The sequence below is a fragment of the Papaver somniferum genome, chromosome 5 (genome assembly GCF_003573695.1).
Source record: "Papaver somniferum cultivar HN1 chromosome 5, ASM357369v1, whole genome shotgun sequence".
Classification (NCBI taxonomy): Eukaryota; Viridiplantae; Streptophyta; class Magnoliopsida; order Ranunculales; family Papaveraceae; genus Papaver; species Papaver somniferum.
In genome coordinates, this window is record NC_039362.1 from 57,622,072 (window position 1) to 57,630,281 (window position 8,210).

The following is an 8,210-nucleotide window of genomic DNA, read 5'->3' on the forward strand; positions in this document are numbered from 1 at the left end:
CCCAACCATTGAGTGTAATATTGCTGAGGTGAAGTTACCCACTCGTAGATTTTGATGACTGCTAAATTGTTCATGGGGAGAAGTGCCTGGACCATAGTAGCGTATTTGAACATTGGTAATATTGGAGCAAAGGAGGAATAAGACTTGCCTGAGATCGAAACCTTCTGACAAAGGTGTGCGGATTATATCCAAGTTCCTGCGTAAGTCCCATCAGAGTTTTTATTTCTTCCAGATGCTCAAACGGTGGTGCGTCCTCTGCTTCGTCTTCCGACTCGGAATCCTTGTCGATGACAGGATGTGTTGAAGGCATCGTTGTCCTTTCAGCATGAATCCAAGTTCTCCCAAGGACCATGTCGTATCCAGGGTCTTCCCGGATTATGAAAAACTTGGCCTCAGTGCAGATCGATCTTTCCGTAACTTTGAGAGTGATGAAGCCGTATGCTTCTGGAGATTCCTTCGTGGTCCCTGTTGCTATGGGAGCGTGGGTGGCTTCGTCGAGTAATACCAGCAGCTCTGAGAGTTTTCAAAGGGATGATGTTGAGCGGTACCAACATCAAACGCCCTTTGAACTCATTTCCTTTAATGTGCACTGTGGTGAGCAGTCCCCAGTCATACATTTCTTGTCGGTGGCTGAAGGTCGTGGTGGTTTCTTGGATCAGCAGACGTCTTCCGGACACGATGTGGTTCAGTGCAGCAAACATGTCTTTCCTTTGAGCTTTCGAAAGATACAACAACTCGCAGACATGTTCGATCAGAGATTGGACCGTTTCCTTGACAGGAGGTTCAGAGATGGTAAAAGTTCTGACTGGAGGGGGTTTTTGTGCACCCTCAGTCCCCAGGTTGAGCTCTCCTGATTCGACCTTTTCTTGAATATGCGCTTCAAAATTTTGCAATCACTTGTGGGATGGCTGACGTATCTATGGAAACGACAATACCGAGGATTTTCCATGGCCTCTTCAGTTGGTTCCTTCTTGACATAAGGTAATTTGATTGCACCATCTTGAATCCAGGCATCGAGTAGTTCATTAACTTCTTCCATTGAACAGGGAAAGTCAAGTGCTTATGGATCTTCCGTATGTTGAGGAGGGATTTTCGAATTCTCCTTCTTGTGTGCCTTTGAAGGGGTGGAGGAAGTCTGCTTGTGCTGTGGTTCTGCTTTTCGCTTACTCCCTTCCGCGACAACATTTTTTGAAGGTTGCAGGTTGTATTGTTTGTTGATCAAACGCTTGCTTCCTCGAGTGTCTTTTGAATCCTCGGTCTTTGTAGACTTTGCTCTTTCCAAAAGAGCGGGTGCAGTGGTTTCCGACCTCTTCGCAGCTTCGTGAAGCTCTGAGAAAGTCTGGAATCGAAGGTTTTCTAGCAAGGCCTGTAGACCGGGAGCATGCCATTGATGCACAAATCCACCAGTTGTTGCTCCGTGACGTTTGGATCATGACAATCCAGGGATTGGACTCTAAACCTTTTCACATAATCATTGGGATTTTCACCGACCCTCTGAAACATCCTTCCAAGGTCGGAGAGGGTGACTTGTTCTGACACGAAGAAGTATTTCCTATAGAATGCGTTAACCATTTCTCCCCAATTGTTGATAGTCCCTGGTGCGATGTTGTTATACCAGGTGTATGCTCTGCCTTTCAGAGATTTTGAGAATTTCTTGAGACGAACGACATGATTATGTTCATGTTCTCCCAGGACTTCGAGAAAACGAGACACATGTTCCCGAGCATTGCCAGTTCCATCATACAAGGTGAAAATTGGAGAAACGTAACCTTTTGGGAGTGGAATCCTCTGCGTAGCGGCAGGATAAGGAGGTTGATGACGATGGTCATGAGATGTCTTGTCTTTTCCACGGTTCTCCAAGAGGTGCTCCAGATCCTCGCGAGTAATGAAGTTCGATGATCCCTTCGCTGATTAGTTGTCTGCAGCAGTTTTGCGGACTTCGTCGTCTTCCACTGTATGGATTGGAATTACTTCAGGTTCGTCGTCTGAGGATTTCTCCTTCTCCTTTCCATTCTCTTGAGTTTTCTCTGACATCTTGTCAGTAAGAGTTTTGAGATAATTACACAGCTCCTTATGTGTAGCAGCCATGTCAGTCTGATTCTTTGCAAGAGCCTCCTGCGCTTTGATAATATCAGCAATGGTAGGTGGTGGATATCCTCTGACTTCTTCAGGGTGTCGTCCGGACAGTGGATGACCTTCGACGTGAGGAGGATTAATGTCACCACCATCAGTGTTGGAGGTCGTAATTGTCTCCGGGATATTCTGACTGTTGTTGTTGCTAGTGCTAGCACGGTTTGTGTTAGGATTCGTAACTGAACCCGACCTGAGATCAACCATCTTATGAAATTGTGAGATTGAAACCGAGAGAATGATCTCCCACTGTGGTCGGCAATCTGTAGATGGGGAAAAACAATTTGCTGGTTTTTAAGGAATTGAGAAGACGACCGTACGGAGGAGACTCCTCGAACCGAGCGAAATGTTAAACCTCACACAGATGCACCGCTTCAAAGGGGGTGCTTTATATTCGAGAGATCAATCTGTAGTACTCCGGCCTAAATCAACACAATGACCGTTCCAGAGTAAATACGGTCACAAGAGAGAATGGGTTGATTTGTAGGAGGGAAGCTAGGAAATGTGTGGAATCAATGATAATCAAAGATTGTGGGTGTGTGAATTCTGAATACGATAAGCTCTAAGTGATTGAAATTCTCAATTGAGAGTAGTTGCTCAATTGATGAGTTGATGATCTCGTGTTGTCGATGAGACGTGAGATTGATGATACTGATGATGCCGATGATTCAATCATGATTCAGAGACTTATTTATATTGCTGGAATTTTAGACACCATGATTCCATGAAGTGTGACAGTTGATGGAATCAAGGAGTGGGGAAGTGGAGATAGTGTTTGAAACCAATTGCTCAACGTGTGGAGACCTCGTCGATTTTCCACCCACTACCTCGTGAATTCCTTCAACTGATTGCACGACTTGCTCACATTCCACCGTGTGTTTGAACACACGTGCCATAGACCGCCATACCAAAACCCTAAGTGATATCCCCCCAAGTGACACGATTAACGTCTCGTGGTTTGTTAGTCAATTGATGACTTCGTGGTTTGATGGGACGATGAGTCCATATAGTTGTTGAGTTGAACATGATGTTCTGAAACTCATGAATTGAACATGTCACGAGACAGAGGTATAGTTCTTACGATGAAGTGATCAAGTATTGCTCATTCGATGGATCGTTGAATATTGATTGTTGAACCAATATTCCTTGGTTTGAGAAAATATTTATCATCTGAGCAAGTGTTGCTCATGTGATGAATTGTTGAATATTTGATCGTCTGAGCATGTGTTGTTTATCTGATGGATTATTGGCAGCATGACCAAAATATTAATTAAAGTACTGGTTGTTGAACCGAGCATAATTAATAAGATTAATGACCATGAGGTCGTCCTAAAATTATTAAGATTGGAGTCTGGAATGATGATCCTTGGATTCAGAAACCCTAATTTGATCAATTGATGATCAATTCATGGTTCGTCAGAATTTTAACAATGGGACGAAGGAGGGAGCGACTACATTGGACCGTGGATCAACCATGTAGTGTCCATATGCTCACGTGAGCAAATACAAAGAACTCCTGAAAACTGGCGCGGGATTGACCACGACACGGTCGGTAGGTCGTGTGTCCGTGTTCCCAGCACCTTGGTCAATATTTTTAATTATTTATTATTTTCTTCCCTATTTTGCATAGGTTCATCGTTTCGTTGTATTTTGAAATACTCGTTCGTGCGGTGACTGTTAGTGTATCGTCGTTGAATACACTTTCACCACTTGAATCGGGGCTTATTTAGAGGTAGTTCAGACGCCCGGTTATTGATTTATTTATTACTAATTGTGGAATTCAGTGGAGAATAATTCATAAAACTGAGTAATAAGATGTTTATTATTAATTCATAGGATCAGCTGAGGATTCGACTACGAATTTAGAATAATAAAGTAAGCATTACCATTCCATGGGATCGTAGATTCGACCATAGAATCGGAGTAATTAAGATTTATCTATTACCATTTATGAGACCAGTTGTGGATTCGATCATGAAATCGGGGTAATGAGATAATATAGTTATTGCTATTCTATGAGATCAAGCCGCGGATTCGATCATAGAATCATAACAACTGTTTATTGCCATTCCGTGGGACCAGTTGCAGATTCGACCATGGAATAGGAGCAATTGTTATTGACATTCCATGGGACCAGTCGTGGATTTGACCATGGAATAGGATCAATTGTAATTATGAATAATTAACTTTGTGGCTCTATACTAGCAGAGCAAACTGTCTAGGAGCATTAATTATCCCGATATGAGCTTGCCGGTAAGTCATATCCTTTATATAGTCAGGGTAAACTTGTTGTTTGTTCCTGAAGATGTTATCGCTCTATACTAGCAGAGCAAGCTGTCTAGGATCCGTCCATCTCGTGATGCTATATAGAAATAATCACTGAAAGTATTCAGTATTCATGAGATATGTCGTTGTCCAGTCATGAGACTACATATCTACATGTACTCTGGGAGAAAGTACTCTCCGTTGAGAATTCGATGAGAGACCTGTGTCTCGATACTCACGTCTGATTGCTGAATCAGAGCTTCGTATAATTATGAGTTTACGAATTTAGCCTTTTGTCGAAAATCCACCATCTACAGAGCTCTAGACTCCAAGGCGTTCATCATGCAAAGACGAAGAACTACTCAAGGAACTGGTGGAACTTCATCGACTAAAAGGTATGTGGAGACTTGAACTTATCTATCACTCAAAAGTCTATATACTCTATCTCCTATCTTGAGACAAAAGTCGTATTGCTATATAGACTTCAATTATACATATTTGCTATTTCTAGCCGAGTTTATCTAGCTTATCTATTTCTCGAAATATGTGTTGGTTAGCTTTCGCTTTGGTGAAGTTCGTCTTTACAAGTGACGAAAGTCATGTTGATTATTTCAATATCTTGAAAATCGCTTTGATGAAATATAGTGCGTGAGTAACCTCTATTTAACATGTTTCAATGATTGAAATGAGAGTTTAGAATATATATAACCTTGAATGGATATAAACATTGTATGTGAACTCATACTTGTGTAAGTCCAAAATCCTTGAACTAAAGTGCGTACTTTACAGGTTCATGATGTCCGGAAGCTAAGTCCGCGTACCCGTATGCGTACTGCCGGAAGTTCACATCCCGTGAATTTCTTCTGGAGTTTGTGAACTGAAAACAAACTCAATCCGGGTACTTAAGTATGCGTACCGGTATGCATACTTGAGTGGGTTATTTTCTAAAACGGTTTATTCGTGAACTAAGACACATAATGCATATTTGCAAACCGTGGCTATAACGTTCATGAATCCATTCGAGTGAATCAAAATCTTTTTTGCTTCGATTGTGTCTTATATACTTCTATGAGAGCAATTGAACAACTCTCTAACTAGTTCTTATGAGTCATTTGAACTAGTTATGGTGAAGATGTATAAGGTTGATATGAAAGTGCTCATATGGCTAATCATTTGGTTAACTATTATTGAACCAACTAGGTGTACACGTTCAGATACGGTTACACAAACCTAAATGAATGTGCATTTCATTTATGTATAACAAGCTAAGTTCGATGTAACGGTTGAAAGATATTATCTTGAATCTAATCAGGTTTTAATCTAACGGTGAATATTGAATGCTTTGTTACCAAGGTAACTTAGAGTGCAAACCCTGATTTGGAGACTATATAAAGGAGAACTCTAGCAACTGGGAAACCTAATCCCCACACCTCCTGTGTGATACTAGTTGTATAAGCTAGAGTCGATTCTCTTTTAACCTTAGGTTTCTACCGAGACCCTGTAGGTTAACGATTTGAAGACTTTATTGGGATTGTGACGCCAGACCCAACTATTTTCTTTGTAGTTGCGTGATCTGATCTTTTTGTTTCTATCTTGATTGAGTGCAATCGTAAGATTGTCTTGAGATTAATTTCTTCGATAAACAAGATAGAAAAGTAGTCATAAATATCTTCGTCTCAGCATTTGTGATTCCACAATATCTTGTTTCCATAGTCGATTAAGATTATTGTGAGGTGATTGATATTTCTAGGTTGTTCTTCGGGAATATAAGTCTGGTATATCAATTGGTTCTTGTTCACCTTGATTTATCAAAAGACGGAACAAAACTCGTAGGTATTTCTGTGGGAGACATATTTATCTATTCCTGTAGAATTTTCTGTGTGACACAGATTTGTTTACTAAAGTCTTCGACTTTGGGTCGTAACAACTCTTAGTTGTGGGTGAGATCATCTAAGGGAATCAAGTGCGTAGTATCCTGCTGGGATCAGAGACGTAAGGAGCGCAATTGTTCCTTGGATCAGTGTGAGATTGATTGGGGTTCAACTACAATCCAGACCAAAGTTAGTTTGTAGTAGGCTAGTGTCTGTAGCGGATTAATACAATGTGTGTTCATCCTGGACTAGGTCCCGGAGTTTTTCTGCATTTCCGGTTTCCTCATTAACAAAACTTCTGGTGTCTGTGTTATTTCTTTTCCGCATTATATTTTGTTATATAATTGAAATATCACAGGTTGTGCGTTGAATCGATCAATTGGTAAATCCAAACTTTGGTTGTTGATTGAAATTGATTGATCCTTGAACATTGGTCGTTCAAGTTAATTTCTCGTGTATTCAATCAAGCTCTCAGATTTCTATTTGTTTGAGTAAGGATTGAATCGAGAAATTGAGATATAACTCTTTGATATACTTTTCATTAAGATTGATTATGACTGTCTAGTTGATTCTCTTAAAAGTATATTGGAGTTAGTCCATACAGATTTCTAAGAAAAATATTGGGTGAGGTTGTTGTACCCCTTCTTTTTCAAACTGCGATGCTAGTTCACGAGTTAGGGTGCTAAGGTTCATGAACCAGGTTGGCTGACCCTACTCGGATCGAGAACTCAGATGTACACTGTTCGCGAACTAGGTTCGCCATTCGTACTTGGTTTTTGAACTCAGATGAACACGATTCGTGAACTGGGTTCGCTAACCTTAAGCCGTCACCAAAAAATTCAGATCACCACGATTCGTGAACCGGGTTCGTTAACTGTTCCCAACTGAAGTTGTGGTTTGTGAATTGGTTTTCCAACCTTCCATGTATATTCTGAAATGAGATATTTATGGTTTGCAAACTGGTTTGCCAACCTATCCTGAGCAGAAATATTAGAAGTTCATGAATTTCTCTCTTATGATGTTTGAAACATTCCCAAATGATAAAATCACTTTTATTTGGGCGATTTTCAATTAGTCCACAAATTGGTTCTCAAACAATAAATTGTTTCGAACTAATATTGTTTAGGAAGTTTGAACATCAATGCTAGAATCATATTTCGAGATTTTTAACAAGACAAGCTTGACTCGAAATTTCTTTTTTGTAAATCTACTAAAAGTCATACGACATAGTCTCCACATATATAATGGTAAGATAGTGAGTAAAATAGATTGGTCCAGTCTTTGTCGATCTTCAGTCTTTGAGGGTGATGTATGATACTCAACTACCAAATTCTAACCAAGTCCAAGAGTTGACTTAGTAGACTAGCAATCAAGAAATAGTTTTGATCATCTAACACTGAAAACAAGCTTGAGATAACAAAACTTGTGGGTTCAACCAAGCGTTTCCTTAACAATCTCCCCCTTGGTCAATTTTAGCGACTAAACTATTCAATACATGTGGATTCAAAATAAATAAACTTTTCATCTAAAAAATCCACTATGCTTGATTTCCTTGGTTCTTCAAAAAACATATTGAATTCTTCGTACTTCAGGTTCTTTTATGGTTATGCATGTGTTCGTTCAGCACCTTTGTTGTTGAATATCCGTAGCAATAACAAGTCATGAGAATTTGTGAGAATGAAAATTCACTCTATTCTTTGGTTGCTATACAGAAACATAGTATTGATACCTTCCTCAATGTTCAATTGCACCGCAACTTTGAAGCAATATTACGGTGATATGTTCTCCCCCTTAGTCAATACTTAAATCTTTTCAAAAATAGATAAACCTATAGATAATAATCCACTCCCACTTACATAATGCTCCGAGAAGCCATATGTTGTAGTAAGATACTACATAATAATTCTCCCCCTTTTTGTCAACAAAATTGGCAAAGGCTAAAGA